Raw genomic sequence first — 20,824 nt, 5'->3', positions numbered from 1 at the left:
ATTAAGCTATAAAGAAACAAACGCTCATATGGTATTCATTAATCTTGGGAAAGCATATATCAGAATTCCTCGTGAGATGCTCTGGTGAGCTCTCAATAAGAAAGGAATTCCCGGTGCATGAGTAAAGGTTGTGAGAGACATGTATTATGGAGTAACAACTCGTGATAGGACAGGTGTGGGAGAAACTGATAAATTTCATGTGAAAGTAGGATTGTACTAAGGCTACAGTAGGTTTATAATAGATGGCTTCCAGAGAAAAAAGAAGTGCACCAAGGCTCAGTGCTTAGTCCTTATTCATTCTCATTAGTGTTGGATCAGATAAAATCGAAACTACAGGGTAACATTCCCTGGTGTTTAATGTGTGCTGACAATGCAGTGTTAGAAAGAAATAGTAAATGCGATCTAGTACAAAAACTCTGACAGTGGAGACAAGCTATTGAGGAAAAAAAGTTTTAAAACTTTGTAGGACAAAAACGGAATATTAGGAATGTTCATTTAAATATGCAGCTACTACAAATAAAATGATAACTTTGGATAGAACAAGTGATTGTGTTAAGTAATAGTTTTAAGGATCTAGTATCGGTAATACAGAGTAATGGGGTAATATAAAGAGATGCATGTAGTACAATTTGGATTAGATGGATGAAGTCAAAGGAAGCGATTGGTGACAGAAAAATTCACTGAAGATGACTGGAAAATTCTATAAAACCGCCTGAAAACCCGCTATAGTGTACCAAATTGAATGATGGTCAGGTAAAAATAAAGAACAACGAATGCATGTGGCGGAAATGATAATGCTTAGATGAATAAGTGGAGTGACCAAAAAGGAAAAAATTAATAATGACTATATTAAGGGTAGTTTAGGGGTGGCACCAAGGGATGTCAACATGAGAGAGCAGTCAAGACATTTAACATTCAATCAAAGAATTGCTGAAGTGCAGATTACTGGAAGGAGTAGGAAAGGAAGGCTGATGAAGGCACCGGCGGCGGAGACGTTTGCTTAGACAGGCAGGACATGGACAATCGACAAAGAGGATTGTTATTAGCATGATTCAAGTTAGAAATCTATGGAGAAATGTAATTAAGGAAACCGACTCCGCGTGGTGATGATGATGATGATGATGATGATGATGATGATGATGATGATGATGATGATGATGATGATGATGATGATGAAGATGATGATGATGATGATAATGATGACATCATTATTATTTTAAAGAATAACAATAGGTGTACCACCTCAATTCAAAAAACTGAAGTGGTACAACTATTAGCAAATTAAACTAAACTGTAGTTTATTGAATATAATGGGAGTATAATTATAATAGACATATTACTAGCAACAACCTTAACGAAAATAATGTCCTATAATTTTTTTATAAAAGATAGAAACGACTGGATTTTTGCAAAGAAAAAATTCTACCAAAAAAAAAGGGTAGAGAAATAGGAATCATATATATATGAAATCAACGATGGAACAAATACGAAAAGCTTCAAAAAGAAGATACTGTTAAGATTTGGTAAAAATATTACTTAAAGCAAAATTAACAGTAATAAAGAAAGATGAAATGGAGACAGACATGTGGGATAGACTAAAAATTGAGATAATGGAAGAATCAATAAACAATAAAATAATCAACAACTAAAAAAGATAACAAGACATATAAGAATAACAAGAATAACAAAAATATAAACGAAACCATTTAGATCGTTTGAATTTTTAGTAAAAATGCACAAAAGTAAGATATTGAAGATGAAAGAAAGAATAAAGAAGAAAAGAAATTAAACGAGTTAGCAAAAGAATGAAACTCAAAGCAAGGAGAAGGTCGAGAAATAAAAAAACTTGGAGCAAAAAAGAAACAAAAGTAAAAGAAATGAATCGTGTTATAAATGATCGTAACTTACGAAGAAAGTGGAAAAGAAGCTTAAGTACAGATATTCGCAAATTATCGTGTAATAGGATATGTGAAGAAGAAAATGAGGAAAATTAAAGTAACTTTAAAATTAATATTTTATTCTTTTGTCATAATAAGAAAAATCATGTGACATATAAAAATGGTGAATGATATTTCTCCAATTATTGCAAATTATAAATAATATGAATAAATATAATAAAAATTTATTTAACTAGAGTGAACAGGACCATTTAAAAATGAAAAAAATATTTCAAATTAATCAAAAAATTTAAATATTTCTAGTAACGATATACCGGGATATGAAATAAATTATCCAACCTCATAAAACTCTTACCAGCTGATATGCGATTGGTGTTTCCCTTAGCAACAGATTCGGTATTGCTCGGTTTCCAGAATCCCTGATCTGTTAAAAACCCGTTGAAACATCCCTGACTAAATTCATCTTTTGCAAAAATTTTATATCAAATTAGTTTATAGTAAATTTGTTAAGCATTATAAAGTGTTTGTAGATGAATAAAAAAGGCTTTTAGAATGTTCTAGTAATTACATTAATTAAATTATATTTATTGTACAAACATCCCGTATTTGCAAATCAAAATCGCAAGCCAACTAGTGAAATATTATTAAAAAGATTAAAGAAATGATTAAACTCACCTGTCCACGGGATTAGATGATAAAGAAGTTGAAGAAATCACAGAAACAGAAAAGATTCAGGCACTTTTCGCGCATCTTGTTGACAGAGGACGAAGCTTGTGCCATATCAGACCGAGGTGCTGAGGTTGATGTGTTCGTACAGAGGGAGGGGGTGGAGGGACGGGATGGCGACCCCTTGATGCTCGATCGATCCTCTCTCACGCCCTGTTTTCTGGATGGTGCGCCGCGTTTAAGGCGCGTTATATATCCGAGTCCTTGGAGTCTGTAATCTGAGAGCCCCTTTGAGACTCCTCCATCCCGAATTTTGCCGTTTTCCCCTTTTCCTGGCCGAGCGTCGCCTTTTGCTTCCTCATTCCAGACTGATTAAAAGGCGGGTGCTGAAACTATTTCATTTCTGGTTTATATGCGGCGTAGGTTTAGATTTAATTAAAGCAATGTGCTAAAGTTTTTCGTTTAGAATATTTCAGCGCGGGCAATCTGTATTATACTTTAAAACCCCGTGAAAATTATAAGCGACTTCTTAATAATATGGCCAAACACCAATAAAACAACTATATAATTGTGTATACCGGTTGTATCATTACATTTCTATAGAAAGCTCTATCGAACTGGTAGTGATGCTCTGATTTAATAAACCAATTTTAAGTTTAGTAGTAAAAATAACATAATTATTAATCTAACAATAAAACACTGAAAACTTTTGTTTTCAACACTTTTACAAAATTTATTAAAACATCTTATCACTACAGCTGTTTCAGCAGAGTGCCTTTCTCAAGTGATCTATTTTTAATATGCGTTACACTTTATAGTCTTCAACTGAATAAGTTGAGAAGTAGAGAACTGTTTGTCTTAAGTTGGTCAATTAGAATTAAATCTGTATTTTTTAATTTGTTAATTTCTTTGTATTTAATAAACAGGCTTGAGGCCTTCATTTTGAATGTGAAGAATTTGAATTTGGTCATTAAAAGAATTATTATGGTCTAAAAGGTGAAATTTCTATAAAACATAATAAGGAATCAAATTGATAACATAATGGTGAACAAGAGATTCCGTAATAGATGCCTATCAGTTAAAAGTTACCCTGGTGCTGACGTATCGTCAGATCATATTCATGTTATTAGTAAATTTAGCTTTAGATTTAAAAAGGTTACAAAAAAGGATAGTAAGAAAAAATGTGATATGAGAAGACTAAAAGATAAGGACACAAAAGAGACAGTGGCACGGATTCTCAGAAAAGCTAAGTAACATGGAGCAAACATATGATCCAGAAGAATCACTCCAGAATATATGTGAAACTTTTAACAAGATCATAGAAGAACATCTAATAGAAAATAAAGAGAGAAGGAAAAGGTGTACGAATGACAATATACTGCAACTCATAAAAGAAAGAAGAAAATCAAAGAATAACAAAAGAATGTACAAAAATATTCCGATACAAATAAGAACCCAAATACGAAAGGCTAAAGAAAATTGGTTAAAAACACAGTGTAAAGAAATAGAGTTATTGGAACAAAAACACGATACGTTTAATATGCATAAAAAGGTAAAACAAGCAGCTGGTCTTCAAAAATCTAACACAGCTAGCAAACTGCAAGATCACCAGGGGAACATCATCAAGGATAAAAACAAGAAATATGCGTATCGGCCAAATACATACAAGAACTCTTTGGTGATAATATGTCCGAACAATCTCTGTCCTAAGATGTAATGACCACTTACCAATCACATCAGATGAAGATGAAAAAGCAATATCACTACTAAAAGATGGCAAAGCTCACGGTACTCAACGACTAACAAAAATATTCAATGACATTTATTTAAACGGAGAATATATTTGATCTGATAAAGAAAACAAAATTCGTATTCTGCACTGATTTCCGGACCAGCTTAATGAGCCACATTTTAAAGTTATTTCTAAAAATCATACATCAAAGGATATATAGTCTACGCAAAGAAAAAATCAACTGTACACAGTTTGGTCTTCGGACCGCAGTGGCTACGAGAGAGGCTCTCTTTAGCGTACAAGTGCTATTTCAACGACGACACAACACGACAAGTTTATGGAGATATTAACAAATATTAGAGAGTTTTTGTGCAAGCAAATACGTATACGTAACGTATCTTTTTGACATATAAGCATGCGCATTAATGGTTGAACTAACGTATCTAGATACGTATTACCTAACGTAACGGGCTAGTACCCTGGTACGTTACGTTCATACGCATCCCTATCGAGCCGAAGGTAACCGAATGCGCAAGGGAATCTTACCCGATTACCAAAATTTCAACATCCACATTTCATAAGCACACGTGGTACGTGTATTTTTACATTTGTGGTTACGTATATTTGTTTTGATTTTTATAAATAATGAAAAGCAGTAGAAAACGACTTCACTTCAGCAATGAAGATGATTTGTTCTTGTTGAAGGAAGTTGTAGGCAAGAACCCTTACGACCATCCAGAAAGGTGGAATTTAATTTCAAAGCTAAAAATATTTTTAATTGTATCACAATTAAAGCGGCCGTATAGTCGTGCAAGATGTGGAGAAGAAGGGCATCTTCTATGTCTTCTTCATCATCAATAAAGGCACCTACATTTAATATCGCGTCCATGTCAAAAATTATAAAAAATATTTGTTATTTGTTTTGAATATCAAAAATAGTGTTAAATGACAAGGACAAGACTGGCACTGACAATTTATTAGTTAATCACTAATTCGGTGAGGGCAACACCATCGTTACGTTACGTGCAGAACAAAAACTATCAATTTAACGTTCATCTTCTTCGATACGTTAGTTCTTTACGTATAGGGAGATACGTTACGTTAGGTAGTTACAAAAACTCCCTAATGTAATAAACACCTGCGATCTAAGAATTAGCAATCTTTACTAGAATCAAACATTGTCTATCCGTACAGAGGAAGGAGAATCATATGATATCAAAATCAAACGGGTCCGACAGGGATGTATAGTATCACCCTAGCAGGGTGAACAGAGATGTATAGCAGTAGAATAAGTTGAAACCGGAATTCGAATTAACGGAGAATGTATTAATAACATCAGATACGCGGATGACACGGTGGTATTCGCTGACAGTTATGATCCCTCCAGAAGTTAATGAATAGAATCACAGAAAATTAAAAAAAAAAAACAGCTTACATCAACACAGAATTAGATCCAGACCAAGAGATCAGGGTACGAACAGAAATGGCAAGGGCAGCGTTCTTAACATTCAAGCAATTGTTCTGTGGATGTTCTGAGGAAGTGCTGAGAAGGATGGGTCGAGACAAAAAATTGTTGAGAACAATAAAAGTATTATACCATGGACACATACTGAGGAATGATAAATATAGTCTTCTGCAGGTCATCATGCAGGGTAGAGTCGATGGCAAAAAGGGAATAGGTAGAAAGAGGAAGTCATGGCTGCGAAATATTCGAGACTGGACAAACATGACTGTAGACGAATTATTCCACGTTGCAAAAGACAGAGAAACTTTTAGATATGTGGTCTCCAACCTCCGTTAATGGGGACGGCATAGGAAGAAGAAGATATACAGCCCATTTAAATACTACCAATATTTAAAGCGTGATAAATTATTAATTTCAAAATTTCACACTGTATTATTCGTTATAGACCCTATATAATATAGTCAATGGAGATCTGGTGGTTAATTAGCATTTTAAAACATTTAAAAATATACAGAATGTTTTATTAAAAATAAAGATGATGGACTATGCGAGTAGTGTGTGAACCATTTAAATTTCTGTTTTAAAGTTGACGGTTCCCAGCGTTTTGTAAATTTGTTTAAAATAGGAATACCTACAATTTTATTCCATAAGTGGTTTCCACACTCTATGTACATATTAATAGTATTTAATAAAAAAATTATTATACTTACCAATTAATTAACTACGCGCTATGTTCCATATTAGTTTCAAAAAATGTAGTATATACCATGAAATATATTTCCATAAACGGACAGAATAGATTTCTTCATTATTTTGTCTTGTTGTAATAAGCTCTGTAACAAAAGAGAAAATATTGAAGGACTAAAGATATAAAAAAATATCGAAATAAAAAATTGGAGATTACAAATTTATTTAAACATCTAAAAAAATTCAGTGAACGTACATTATACAATTTAAGCATATATCCCAATATACAAATGATGCGACTTAAGATCGACATATTGGTGACACAAGATGGCTCGATTCCGGCGAACTAAATACAACCAATTGTCGACTTTTCTACTCTAGTAGTACCGACAGCCAACATCGGTATGGAGTAGCAATTAATGTCAGTAAAAAAGTTGCAAAATCAGTTGTATGCTTTATACCAATATCGGAAAGAATTATGCTAATACAAATGATGACAACACATGGGAAATTGAAAAATTTTACAATGACCTTCAAAAAACAACAATCTGGAGATATAACAGTAGTCATGGATGATTTTAATGCCAAAGTTGAAGAAGGAAGATGTGAGTCTACTGTAGGACCATATGGACTCGGTGTTCAAATGAGAGAGAAGAACGCCTTATAGAAACATATAGAACTGCCTAGAACATAATCTTGCGGTAATAAATACTTCTTTCAAACTGATTAAACGACGCCTTTATACTTGGAAATCGCCAGCTGACAAGGTCGATAAAATCGTTAGAAACCAAATTGGCTATATTTTAATAAACCACAGATACCGAAACGGAATACAATCGGTGAAAGCGTTCCCAGGTGCAGACATGGCGTCGGACCACAATCCTCTTGTAGCAAAATTTCAACTTCACTTAAAAAAGATACAAAAAAGCTACAAAATTGATAAACTAAACATACAAAAATTAAAATCAGAAGACGTCAAAGAAAAACTGAAACAAGAAATTAATGCAAACCTAGAATCCACACCCGAATCAATTGATGGTGATGTAGAACAACAGTGGCAATTATTTAAAAATGCAATTATCGAACCAAATAGAAGACTTACAAAACAAATATGATAACTTCAATCTCCATAAGAAAGTTAAAGAATTAGCAGGGGTAGCAAAACAAAAAACCTCAAGCATACTAATAGACAAACAAGGAAACATTTTAGTGGATACAGAACAAGAATTAGGAAGATGGAAAGAATATATAGAAAAATTATTCCATGACCAGACACAGGAAAATACATATGAAAATAATCAGAGTAAAGACGAGGGACCCGAACTAACAAAGTCAGAATTTATGCATGCAGTAAAGTCCATGAAAAATAATAAAGCTACTGGTCCAGATGAAATACCAAGTAAATTGATAAAAATGGTCAATGAAATAAAACATAGATCTTTTAGTCCAACTACTGAATACAATCTATTTCACAGGAATCATTCCACGTGAAATGCTGACATCAATATTTATTTGTCTATCACAGAAAGTCCAAAGAATGTAGTGATTATTGTGGACATTAAACCGAAATACCATAAATCGGCTTAACGCGTTTGAAATGTGGACATTTAGAAGATTGTTAAGGATTCAATGGGTAGATAGAGTCACGAATACAGAAGTGTTAAGGAGAATAGGCAGAGAGAGGGAAATGGAAAATACAATAAAAGAAAGGAAATTGCAATATCTCGGACACGTGATAAGGGGCGAAAGATACAACACCTTGAGACCCATAATTTAAGGAAAAGTAGAGGGTAGGAGAAGCGTAAGAAGAAGACGCGTTTCCTGGTTGAAGAACCTGAGAGAGTGATTTGGTTGCAGCTGAAGGCAATTGTTCAGAGCAGCTGCCTCGAAGGTCAGAATAGCCATGATGATTGCCAACCTTCGTCGCGGAGATTACACTTAAAAAAGAAGCAGAATATACATTAATTATATTGTTTCTTACTCTAGTTCTACAAGCTCTTGTGGATTTTGACTTGAATGACAACTTTAATCCATTCCTTTCTATCGTGTGTGAATCTCACTATTTTTGGGCTTTCGTAATTATTAAATAATTTTCGACATCCGACCTGTTTTTTTATTTATCCTTATCTCTTCGTCAATAAATTCGGTTAATTTTAAGTATTTGAGCGCCTTCCGAAGCTCTGAAGACTTCTTTGGCATGAGTTTTAATTAATATTTCTTCTCCTTGCTATAAATAATATGAGTACTGCTGAAGTTCATAGTAGGATGAAAAATGAGAAAATTGCATGGCTATATATTACAGTATACTCCCTCTATAACGAACACGGTTATTACGAGTTTTCGCTTATAACGAGGTACATTACATGTAACGTGAAATTTCTATTGAACTAGAACCCTCTATAGCGAGGTAAATTTGCTTATAACGAGAGAAAATCAGATTGAAAAACGTCTTTTTTTATGTTTTGACCCGACCGCAGCTATAAATAAATACCCTTTTTAACTATCGTCCGCAATAAACTTTTTACAATTTATGATTCTTAGTTGGAAATTTACAATTTATGATTCACAAGTGTTATTGTAGGGGTTTGACCATTCACACCTAATAATATAGGTCCTAATAGACAAGATGTGGAAAGTGTTTTAAAGGTTGTCAGAAACTTTATCCAAAGAAATAACGCAAATGAAGAAGCATAAATCTGTTTCACATTTTTATAAAATATGATAGATAGAATACTAGACAATTTAAAGCAGTCAAAAATGACAGACTTCTTCTAATTGCAGACGCAGTATGATGTTCTTTATTTACATGTTCTGCAAGGGCAGATCTTTCCGGATATAGTCTGCTGTCGCTATGATAACTGATTAAGCGACTACCTAGGCTACCTAGGCTACGTGTGGTTTGTCCCACATATACCAAATTACAATTATTGCACGGAATCTGGGAGACTATGTTGGAACAATCTTTGATGTCACTTTTATCTTTAACCTTGGAATATATAGATCTTGCAGTTAATGAAGTTTTAAAGGCTATTTTTAAATTGGTGAAATCTTTAAAAAGTCTTGTCAGTCTGGGTGTTATGCCTTTTATGTATTTTAATGAAGTATATGAGCAATTGGCATTTTGTTCTCCTCTTGTGACAATAATTTGCACCTCATCATTTTGGCGTGCTATGTTCGGGGTCAAACTGAATAAAATTTTGGTGACTAGGTGTTTTGGGTATGAATTGTGATTGTCGATGAAAAGGTTAGACAGGATTTTCAGGTTCTTCTGATGGAAAGAAGGATCACAGATTGATTGAATTGATTTTTATTGAATGTCTACGATATGACCAATAGTTGAGGAAACGTCCAGAACTATGAGGTTTTTTATGCCAGTCGATAATCAGGGAGTTGTTCTGGGTTCTGATGAACCGGGTATCAAGAAAGGGGACTGAGCATAGATCATCCTCATGTTCGATTGTGAACTGTAATAGAGGGTCATAACTATTGAATACATTTAAGATTTCTGTGGATCCATTGCTAGGAATAGCTAGAATTAAGTCATCCACATACTTTTTTACAAAAGGAATCTTCTTCTCATTGCGCCGTCTCCTTTCGAAGGTTGGCGATCCAAATGGCAATTGTAGTTTTGGAAACTGCTGCGTAGTTAGGAATATGAAAGGACAATTCTGGAATCACCATATCTAGTAAATGATCCATCACATAACCATCGAGGATGCTTTACTAACAGTAGCACTTTATTTCAGTTTTTCCTGATGATGAAAATAAACATTTTCGAAAGCTTGAAACTTAGTTAAAAAAGTACACTTATTTCACCGCTGCAAATCCCAATAAACCTCAAAGCTCCGCTATATATATATATATATATATATATATATATATATATATATATATATATATGCTTATAGTAAATTAATAGAGCATTTAGAATGCACTTATTAAAATCCCGTATTATGATTCACTTTTTCGTTGGACACCTTTCCATATCAATTGAATAGCTTTGATAATATGACAATAGATCATTGTCTAAGTCCCCAGTTAGTAGACGCAGTTCTATTACTATAACGAGATATTGCGTTGTTTTGGACATTAAAAACTAGAAATATTGATGGTGTTGTTTAAAATTTTTACATAGATGCATATTTTCTAATTAATTAAATCTATCTGAAATGTTTAACGGTCGTATCCGTTTAGCAACGACCGAGGCTCCCTATCGTTACACATCACAATTTAAATATGGATTGCTGGGCTGCCACCATCTGTGCTGTAATTAATGTGGTAATTTTATGAAGAGTTTAGCGCTATAAAAAATAATTATTAACATTGATGATTCCCGCGTGTTTATATACGACATTTATTATTTTTTTAGTCTCTTTAATGAAAAAAGAAATTAACGAACAATTAAAATTATTTTTTGTTGTCAAGGTATTCCATTTTATAAGTGGCGATAATATATATAAAAAATTATGGATAAGCAGATGAGCTCATTTAAAAAAAAAATCACTAGGACGCTAAATAATTTCAACACCGGAAGTAAATTATTAATGTTAATAAAGAATAAGGAAGTTAACAAAGAAGAAGTCATTAAAAGCGGAAAATTATTTTGTCAAGACGATAAAGGGAATCTGGTGGGGGAAACAGCAGAAGTGGAAAATTCAACGGAGACTTTTTTGACAATATATTAAATATCAACGTCCTCGACTGAACAGAAAATTTATATCTATAGGTCGCCGAAGCCTAAAACGACAAAAGAGAAATTAAATAAAGTATTTAGTCATCTTAAAAGTAAGAAGAGAGTAGGTATAAACGCAATTGTTAAAGAGCTCATAAACGAGTAGGTCGAAAACTTTAAGAAGCTTGATATAATCTGATAATGAATACAGAAAGAGTGGAAAGGTGAGAAAGAGTAACAAAATGACAGGAGGCAATATTTATCTCGACATTTAATAATGATGTGATCAAATCTAATAATTGGTGTTCGGGTTGTCAAGTTTTACCTTGGCAGTTTCATTTCCATGTCTGGGCCAGCCCATTCAAACCGAATAAAGCATCTCGTGTGGCCATACCATTTCTAAATCCAAATTGTGTGCCACTAACTTCATGTTCAAGAATTTTAACAATTCTGCTGAAAGAATTGCATTATTATATATAGTACATACGGTACTTACCAATGTTATTAACACAAAGTTAAACAAACAGAAAGGAAATATAGTTGAAGATTACCAGAAAGGATTCAGAAGAGACTGACCTACTACAAACCATATATTTACAGTAAAACAATAATTAATATATAGCAGTTAGAAATGAAATTTATAAACATTTATGAAAAACGTTAAGATTCCTATAAAATTAATGAGATTGGCAAAGATATCGGTAGAAAACAGGTCAAATATGATTTATGTAATGTGTCAGAAATTTACAGCTTTCCCAATAAACCGAAGCACGAGAAAACATCTCATCGACTACACTATTTAATTTAGTTTTACAAAAAAACTTTAACCCATAAGTGCCAAGCGTAACCATATGGTAACAAAGATCATTTGAAAGAAATTGCCAAGTTGGCTGTGTAGATTTCCTTATTTCAAGTTGACTGCAGTGCCATTTTGTTCCATTCAATATGTGTGAAAGTTTTAGAAATTTTAAATCAGAAATTGATATTGACGAATGGTAAGTATTATTTATATTTATTCTGTAATTTGTAGATTTTTTTTTTGTATAATATGTACGGCTATATAAATATTTAGGTTTTTTTTTTAATTTAAAATAATTATCTTGAATCGAAAATTTAGAAAAAGATGTTTATCTTTTTCCTCTTAGGGTGCCTGTCCGTTCCGAACGTTTTCGATCAATCTGGCTATGATGACTTTGTTGGTTGCTATACGGAATAGCTCTGTTGAGATCTTTCTATACCATGCTCTCAAGCCAGGATATTCTTCTTCGTCCTGGGGCCCTTTTTCCTTCAATTTTATCTTGCAAAATGCATTATAGTAGCTCGTATCTGCCTTGATTTCTCATTATATGTCCCAAGTACTGCAGCTTACGGCCCTTCACGATGTTGACCAAATCCGCGGTTGTGTTCATCCCCCGCAGTACTTCTTCATCGGTGACTTTGTCTGTCCATGGTAACTTCAGGATCCTTCTGTATAACCATAGCTCAAAAGCCTGAAGTTTTGATAGAGTTTTCGCCTTCAATGTCCACGTTTCTATGGATCTTCAGGATCCTTCTGTCCGTACAGAAGCACTGAGTACACGTAACATTTAAGGAGCCTTATTTTTGTTTCTACGGTGAGGTCATGGCGCTTGAACACAGAGCTCACAGTCAAGAATGCACTTTTTGTCTTTCCGATGCGACATTTAATCTCCCACGACTAATTGTAAGAAGTATTGTCCCACGACTCATTGATTATAGTTTCCAAGTAATTGTACTGTGAGACACGTTCAATTCTCATTTGGTTCCCATACAGATTTGCTCCAGTTATGTTTTCCTTGCTGATGATCATTAGCTTGGTTTTGCTGGTGTTTATGTCCAGTCCATATGTTCTACTTGTTTCCGTTATTTTGTTCATTAAGTTTTGCAGGCCTTCTATGGTATTGGAAAACACTATTAAATAATCTGCATACCGCAGGTTATTGAGCTTGATTCTATTTATTGAGATGTCTTCATCAATATCTTTTAGAGCCTCTTCAAAAATGTGCTCCGAGTACATATTGAATATCAGTGGTGAAATTATGCTCCCCTGTCTCATTCCTTAAGATTTTGACCTGATCTGTATCTTCTCCATCTATTTGGAGCACCGCTGATTGATTTTAATACTGGTTAGCTACTATTTTTAAGTCTCTTCCGTCAATCCCTGTTCTCTTCAGCACCAACATCATTTGTTTATGCCTGACTATCGAAAGCCTTCTTGTAGTCAATCATGCATGCAAAAACATCACAGCTGACATCTCTACATTTCTGAAACAATACCTGCACGCTTAATAAAGCTTCCCTCGTACCAACGGCGTTCACAAATCCAAACTGATTGGGCGCAATTTGTTTCTCGCATTTTCGGTAAATTCTTTTGTGGATGACTTTTAAAAACAGCTTCAGCAGATGGCTCATTAGGCTTATGGTCCTATAGTCTTCACAAACTTTTGCTCCTGGTTTTTTGGGCAATGGTACGAACTCCGATTCGAGCCACTCTACGGGTATTGTTCCTACCTTGTATATATTTATGTTACCATATGGTAACATTGGGCATTTGTCGATATATGTGTAATGTTACGTCTCTGAATTATATATTTATATTTTAGGGCATGATGGAGGGATGATAGATGGACCAGAAAGATTCTGGAATGGCCACCAAGGCAAGAGGCATATCGAAGCAGAGGACGACCACCGACTAGATGGACGGATGATATCAAGCGCATCACCACAAACTGGATGCAAGAAGCACAAGATAGAAATAGGTGGAAAATTTTACGGGAGGCCTACGTTCAGCAGTGGACAAATATAGGCTGATTAATGATTTTAGGGCATTGGTAGCAATACTTGCTACTGGTTTTAAAGTAAAGAAAGCATTAGAATTGGTAACCATGTTATTGATATTGACGATATTTTTATTGCTTTTCCTGAACCTGATGTTTCGCCAGACAAAGATGCCGGGAACGAGGACGATGGAGCAACTGCAGATAACCTGAATCACAGACAACTTATGGAGGATGCTGAAATTAGATTTATGCATCGAGAATTAGATATTAAATATTTTAAACAGATTGAGAAGACTCGAACTTGGATTGAAGAAATCTTTGAAAGTCACCAGAAATATTTTTCTTCTTTAGATTACTCCCAGTTTAAAGATAAATTCCCTTGAGAGTGATGTGAAATATTTTTAGACCAACATTTTTTCAACAATGTTCTCAATGCAGACATTACAGAAGATGAGACCAAGTGCTTTATTGGTATACTTCTAGCAACTGGGTGTAACAAGAATTCTACTAAACGCCATTACTGGGCCACAAAAACGAAAACAAGAAATGACATGATTATAGATTCAATGAGAGATGATTTTACGATTTTTACATTGTGAAGATAATCAGATTGATAAATTGTGGAAAATAAGACCTTAGATGGAACTGATAAAAAGTAACTGCATCAAATATTTTGTTCTTGAGAAAGAACTTTCTTATGATGAAAGAAACCAAACCTCTTTAGAAAGTTTGGTCCCTAAATGCAACTCAGAGATATCTGGTAAACTTCGATATGTATCAGAAAAAGTCATAACGTCAGAATGATAAAATAAGTACCACATTTGGCAAAGCAGCTTTACCACTTGTAAAGATAACAGACGATATTCCAAATGAGTTGAACTGTCTACTGTCAAAAATTTATTTACTAAGTTAGATGAGACAAAAAGACTATCGAGCACGAAATCTTTCTAAAAATGACGTATTGACAAAAAAGGACAAAGGCTCTTTTCTGTCTACTATAAGCAAAAACGATAATATATTTTTGGTAAAATGGGTTGATAATGCGATGATGTCGATAGCACCTAATATGTTTGGGGTAAATTCTATCTCTAATGCTTAAAAAATATTTCCAAAAAGGAAAAAAGAAAATGTAACAATTACTAGGCCGTAATTGTTAATATTACAGAATACAACAGATTTATGTATTTATGCGTGAAACAGATAGGATGAATCAAAATATAGTTATAATATAAATGTGGGCAACAAAAAATGGTACTGGCCACTTTTAATATGGCTCGTCGACATAAGTGTACACAATGCATCGATAATATGTCAAATATCTGAAAAAACAATTTCTCGGTTGAATTTTCGCAGAGAAGTAGTTGCAAAACAGCACCGTGCTGCTTATTATACTGCAACTTGGAATCAGCATAATTTTAAACAACTTATTATAAAACGAAGCAATGCGAAGAGAAAAATTATTTTAAAACAATAACAGGTTATATCTTTCAATGAGAAACTCGCAATGATGTAATAGGGACATCATGTAACAAGGGAATCCTCGAATTGCAAAGGCTCACTATACTGACAGCTGGATGTGAATAGTTAATATTTAATTATAATAGTTAATAATAGAAACTTGTGGATGAAATACAAATCGCACAACTTTAAAATTGAATAAAAATAGAGAGAAAGGGAGAGAGAGGGAGAGAGAGATAAAGAAGGAGAGAGAATAAATACATCAAACGGGAGTGAAACGTTAGGGCACAGAATAAAATGAAATAGATAAATCGCTAACCAAACTATATGCCTGCAATACCTGTAGCTCTGTAGACCTAAGGATGTCGTGGACGGACAAGATAACCAACGAGACTGTACTACGAAGAGTGGGAAAAAAGGAGAAGCAATGTATACGATTAAAAGGAGAAAGTTAGAATATATCGGACACATAATGAGAAATGGCACTAAATACAGATTACTGAAAATAATCCTTCAAGGCAAAGTATTCGGAAAGCGAGGAATTGGGAGAAGAAGAATATCATGGTTAAAAACTTGAGGAAATGGTTCTCCCCAACAGCAACTAATCTATTTAAAGCATCAGTTAATAAAATAATTATAGCCAGAATGATCGCCAATATTCGAGACGAATAGGCACCAAAAGAAGAAGAAGATCTGTAGCCCTAATATAATATTCGAGAATACACAGCTTTATAAGAATCATAAATTCTAAAAGCAGAATAAACTATTCTTGAAACCGCAAGTTAAAATAAACAACTGATATTACTATTGATATCACAAAATAGCAGGAATCTGTTTTACTACAAACTTGTACGAGCGAAAACACGCCATCAAGAAAAACATATTAAAAATTTCTGATTCCTTTGTTTAATAAACAGCATCTCTAGGGCCATCACCCTGATTGAAATTTAATGCCCCGGCGTCTCTCAACCACTTTACAAAAACAAAACAACATTGTTACGATAATATTTGCCTTTCCAAAGTCCATTGACTTGTCCTTGGAGTCTTGTAAAAGTCCTTGAGGGAAGTTCTCATTTCCCGTTTCTAGTCGTTGAGACGCTTTTTGATGTTTCCGCTTTCCATCACTCTGATTAAACGGCGAACGATGACACTATTTAATTTTCTACTGGCAAATATGTCGGAAAATGGATTTTTCGTGCCGACACGATGGTAGAAGGATATTACCAAGTGCTCGTTTTGAATAAAAAAAATTACTGTTATGTTATACAGGCAACGATATAGAGAGTAAACACCAAATAAAACCTTAGATCAAGATAGATATCGGTAAAAAATATTCTTTTGTTTATATTTTGACCAATATTGTTTGGAAAAATTAAGGGTATTAAACTTTGTTTGAAAATTGGTGTCGGACCGTAGTGATTTTGACGATGATGACAGCGTAGCAAATCCCGATTTTATTCATGACGATTTGTCACCTGACCGTTCAAGTCTACGAGATAATCAGATAATGAATGAAAACATGAACGTTCAGCATGCGATTGAACAACGTATGGATGATTACGATTCTGACGACAACAGAAATATTAAAGTAAATACAGCTCTAAGAACTGGCATGATACCAACTACAGAGCGTCAAATAAAAGAATATGATAAGAAATAAGAAAAATGGATGGAATTATCACATTCAGCCGTTAGATCGTCAAATTTTTAGTAACTTAGAAAATTATATACATACTGAAAACATTCCAGAAAATGCAGATGTGTTTGCAATATTTGCTCTTTTAGTTGATGATGATTTCTTTGAGTTGGTGATAGAACAAACCAACCTGTACGCGCTGAATAACTTATTGCAAATAATTCTACAGGTCGTTTGAGTCGCTGGAAACCGGTAAACAAAGAAGAAATGGAAAAGTTTTTGGGCATTTACTTGCTAACTGGTATAATCAGATTCCCTACATTAGAATGCTACTGGAAAAAAATCCCATTTTTTATCATCCTTTGTTGCACCAGATACAAATGTCCTACAATCGCTTCGTAACAATTTTACGCTGCTGGAATTTTGTTGACAATACTATTGAAAGAGATACCAGTAATCTCTTGTACAAAATCCAACCAGTTATAGACATTGTAATGAGAAACTGCAGAAAGTTTCTTTCACCAAAAGAGTGCGTTGTTGTGTATGAACCCATGGTTCTCTTTCAGGGGCGACTGCTGAGTCGTCAGTATAATCCAAACAAAACTCAAAAGTATGGACTAAAGATTTACAAAGCCACAACTGATGATGGAAATGTTTAAAAATATAAAGTTTATTCTGGCCAAGATCCTCAAATCTCTAATCTTGATAAACCTGGAAGCGTAATTGTCGGGCTTTGTGAAGAACTTTTAGACCAGGGGAAAATGATTGTTGCAGATAATTGGTATACCAGTATTCCATTAGCTGAATACTTGCTTCAACGCAAAACTGATCTTTGTAGGACATTGAGAAAAAATTTTAAAAACTTACCTTTATTGGTCAAAAAGAAGAAACTAAGGCGAGCAGAGCAAATTGCTGCACAAAAATATAATGTGACAATCCTAAAATGGAAGGACAAGAGGGCGTCCTTATGATATCTACTTGTCACGCAGATGAACAAACTATAACTACAAGTCGAATTCCGCGTCCAAAGCCTAATATGATATTGGAATATAATAATCGAAAAAAAGGTATCGATCGTTCTGACGAATTAGTTACTATTCACCAATTCGCAAGACCTTGACCTGATACAAAAACGTTACTCTCGATGTTCTGTTTGGACATATAACGTTCTTTTGGATATAAACGTTGTCCAGACACCTGCTATACCTACGCCGTCCACGTCACAAGTACAGCATTTAGTAAAACCGCTTGATAGAAAAGATGGAAAAATTACTAGACCTAGGTGTGCAGGATGCTATAATGAATTTCGTCAAAACGGAGAAACATCAGCAGCTGCCACTAATAAAGCCAAAAGAGTTTCACAAATATGCAACATCTGTACCAAACCGTATTGTCTGCAATGTTTCCAAAAATACATTGAACATGTAACTTTTTTTTCGATACTTTTTCTTTTTCGATAAATATTTACTTTTTAGGTATTATATTATATATTATTTTATCTTACATATCCATTATTATTAATTACGGTAAAATTACACATTTTTTCTCTTTGCCCCAACACTATTTATAATATATGGGATATCCACGTCTAATAAAGGCCATTCTCCCCACGTCCACTTTTATAAACAACCTGAAAATTGTATCGACGAACGTCTGTGAACGGTAGTGCTTTTAGTCCACAGACCATATGTCGTCTGTCTGTGGACAGTGATCCTGTTTAAACCATTAAGGCGTGCTTATTATTTGCATTTTACGACAAACTTTGTCGGGGGTGGGGGGGGGGGCTCATATTATTTTATTCGTCCTTTTTGATTTTAGGAAAATTACTGGTTTTATCTTCACGATCCTACTCCATTTGTGCTTAGATCATCACTTTTTTTCCAGCTTTCCTCATCATCCTTTTTCCTTCCATTCTTTTATGTTCCACCCACTTCTGAAGACATGACCCATCCATGTAAGTCTCCAGGATCTGAGTCTTCTTGTTATTAAGGGCTGTTTAGAGATGTTTCTAATTTCTGCGGTCGAGAGAATCTTCCAATTACCTTCAGGATCTTGCTTGGACCCTAAAATCTTTTTTTATATTTTGTTTTCAAAGGTAAGGAGGCGTTATTGTCCTTTTAGTGTTAGGCACCATACCTCGCAACCGTATAATACTACTAGTGTTATAATAGTATTATAGATTCTCGGTTTATTTATAGCTTCCCCAGTTTTATTTCCCGCTATTATTTTCGCTGATTTTCCTCTTCAACTTGAATATTCCTACCCAGTCTTGTACCCAAGGGCTTGAAGTTTTTTATCCTCTTCAGATTGTCTATCCGTCTATATCGAATTGGTACCAGAGTTATCCCAGTTTCTTCGCGGCACTTCCATAAATTTGTTCTTGTCTGTGTTGACAATCAAATTTTCATCGTAAAACAAATTCTTATCCATTGTTATATACATACCAGCACAAGTGTTATTCGTCGATAATAAGGCAGCCTACGATTCCATGGATAAAAGGAAGTTAACAGCAGTGCTAAGAGAATTTGAAGCATCGATAAGCAACTAAGGTTGTTTTTCTTTCAGAAGCCGTTTGTTATAACCGATTGCAGTCAATTGGTTTATTATACATCTTCCAGTCGCGTACCTTTCTGGTTCAGTTTTTAGTGTTGACGACTACATACGTAGCCGACAACGACCTCTTTACATACCTTCCGGAGCCTGGTGAAGTGTGTATTAAATTAAAACCAGCTGACGTAAATCGAGAAAAAGATTTATGAGAAGCGTTACGAGCGTGAATGCATAAGGCCAAGATTTCAAATTTACTTTGAAATACAGTTCGTTGTAAACTTATTACCTCTATACGTTAGATATTTAATCGATCAAGGCCACCAATATTATCTGTTAATTTCCATCACACATCCTTTTGTCAAACGATATAGGATGCAAATCCATTGAGAAGTAAATAAATTTCTCTGTAATGTCTCTCACTCTCTCACTTACATTACTTCTCCGATCTATTTTTTTTTTTTTGATTCTTTAATTTTATAGAAAACATTTGACTTTCCATCGATCATTATGCTTTTGCGATTTGATCAATATTTGCCTCTGTAAGAGAGCAGACCTGACTTGTTGTATGCCCATAAAATAAATTGTAGTACCTCTTAGGTATTTTCTCGTGATGCTTGTGATAGAAAATACCGACACGACGGCTAATGAATAAATAAATCATTAATAATGTCATATGGTATAAAAGAGTATTCGCAAAAGCCGATGACAAGACGGTAACAACTAATAAAAAAGATCACCGTGAGATTACGCTGTTTTAATAATGTCGACAGCTTTAATATATCTAATAAGACAAATGCATGCAATTCTACCTAATTACCAAGATTTATAACAACTTTTTTATGGACTAGTAATATCTGGACACATTACTTCCTTTTATTAATTAGGGAATATTGTAATTGCAAATGTTACCTTTACATTGTAAAGACGGCCAATACGTTATAGATCTTTGGCGTGCAAGCTTTCTTAATTATCACAATATTTTGTTTTGCAGCCGAAAGTGAATGGAGACTGTGAATCAGCATTAATGAAATGGCTGCGAATCAAGAAATATTGGTGCGGTAAAAATCGACTACGGCTCCAAACAAACCAAAATATTCTTTTATAACCTAGGGAGAAAAATATTGTGTAGAATAATATAATGATTGAATTATATATTGTATTGAATTCTTCTTGCGTTTAGCTTCTCCTTTGACCATTGCTAATCAGCATCATAATTCTTACTTTAGATACTGCCGCACGGACTACTTCACTCAAAACTGTTC

The 20,824-nt window shown here is 34.1% G+C and overlaps 1 long non-coding RNA gene across 1 annotated transcript in view; it reads right to left on the bottom strand.

Moving 5' to 3' along the window:
- LOC140433260 (uncharacterized) overlaps positions 1–20,824 on the bottom strand; it is a 121,885-nt gene that overhangs the window by 59,335 nt on the left and 41,726 nt on the right. The window contains exons 3-4 of the long non-coding RNA XR_011949906.1: positions 6,472–6,594; positions 2,574–2,956 (exon numbers count right to left, since the gene is read on the bottom strand). This is a non-coding gene — a long non-coding RNA (uncharacterized lncRNA). The remainder of the gene's footprint in view (positions 1–2,573; positions 2,957–6,471; positions 6,595–20,824) is intronic.

This window comes from Diabrotica undecimpunctata, chromosome 2 (genome assembly GCF_040954645.1).
Source record: "Diabrotica undecimpunctata isolate CICGRU chromosome 2, icDiaUnde3, whole genome shotgun sequence".
Taxonomy (NCBI): domain Eukaryota; kingdom Metazoa; phylum Arthropoda; class Insecta; order Coleoptera; family Chrysomelidae; genus Diabrotica; species Diabrotica undecimpunctata.
This window is presented reverse-complemented; position numbering and strand designations above follow the sequence as displayed.